Source organism: Carcharodon carcharias, chromosome 2, assembly GCF_017639515.1.
Source record: "Carcharodon carcharias isolate sCarCar2 chromosome 2, sCarCar2.pri, whole genome shotgun sequence".
In the NCBI taxonomy this organism is placed as follows: Eukaryota; Metazoa; Chordata; class Chondrichthyes; order Lamniformes; family Lamnidae; genus Carcharodon; species Carcharodon carcharias.
In genome coordinates, this window is record NC_054468.1 from 187377639 (window position 1) to 187379239 (window position 1601).

Below are 1601 nucleotides of genomic sequence, written 5' to 3' on the forward strand. Positions count from 1 at the left end.
ACGGTGATGCATGACACCCTCTGTGGTCTGTATTGCAGGGCTCCATCAGACCAGTCCAGGCACTGGAACTGCACCTTGAGCATCCCGATGATCTGCTGCAACACATTAAGAGCCTCATTATAGCTTTGCCCTGCTGCAGTCTGAGGCTGCAGCACAGGTGTCATCAGCCACTGCCTCTGTGGGAGCCCTTGTCCCTGAGGAGCCATCCCTGCAGCTTCTGTGGACCCTGGAAGACTTCAGGGATCTGTGATCGACTGAGAATGTAGGAGTCATGCACACTCTCTGGAAACCATGCACACACCTGCAGGATGCATTTCTGGTGGTCGCATACCAGCTGCAAATTCAGCAAATGGAATCCCTTTTGATTGATGTGGTTTACCAGGTGATGCGATGGAAATCAGAGAGTCACATGAATGCAGTCAATCCCACCTTGAACCTGTCGGAAAGCTGAGATCTGGGTGAATCCAATTGCTCTTGCATCCTGGCTGTCCTTGTCCCAGGTGAAATGCACAAAGTTGTGTACATTCCCGAAGATGGCATCCATGACCCCAAGGATATATTTGTGGGTGGAAGCTTGTGAGATCCCACAGAGGTCACCTGCGGAGCCCTGAAAGGAGCCATTGGCATAGAAATTGAGTGCCCCTGTCTCTTTCAGGGCCACTGGTAATAGGTGCCCTCCATGTCCTCGTCGTGCCAAATCCTGCAGTAGCTGGCAAATGTGACCGACCAGTTTCCTAGACATGCACAGTCTTCAGCGACACTAGTTCTCGATCATATGCAGGAATGACAGGCGACATCTATAGACCCTGGCTGTCTCTAGGCGCCGACCAGCAAAGGCTGATTGTGGCTCTTTGGCGCTGTGTGTGGAAGCCCCAGCCGCCACTTCTTCCTGAGGTTGTTGCTCCTGCCTCTGCGCAGCCAGGAGCCTCAGTCACTCTCTCTCTTCTGTTGCCTTTGCTCTCTGTTAACCACAGTGCATACAGCTCATTCACCAGGCTCCATGATCCGGATGGAAGAGAGAAACACATGGTTAGCACGGGTGTACTAAGAACCTGTCCTAGCTAAGTGTGAAAGTCCCTTAACGATTCCCGGAGAGTGCTGGCCAACACTTGGATGGCCAGAGATTAGTGTATTGCATGGCTGTCTGAAACCCCACCCACCTCCATCACAGTCCACCCGACTGTTTGGCAGCAACTTTGCCCACTGGACTGCATGCTATGCTCTCTGCTCAGGCACAGGCATTCTCCTAACCTGCGTAGCAAGGCTGCACTGTTAGCTTAAACCATGGGGGAGACTGGTCCAACCAGAATGCTGACATTGCAAAGGTCAGTAGTGCTTCCAGCAGTGACTGTTCCATGGCCAACTTTAGCAAGGAGATTCCACAATGTGTGCAGTCGTCCACTAAAATGCTTATGGCTTTTCCATCTGTGCCCGGGGTTTGAAAAGCTTTGCATTTTCTTCAGTTTCTTTGCATTGCTTGAGTGGGAAGATAAGCTCGAAGCCTGGCTCCAATCATATCAATGTGGCTGTGCCTGAAGTGTCTCAGTTGTTTTCTGTCTGCAGGAATGGTTGGTTTACATACTTTTCCCTAATGTGTGGCC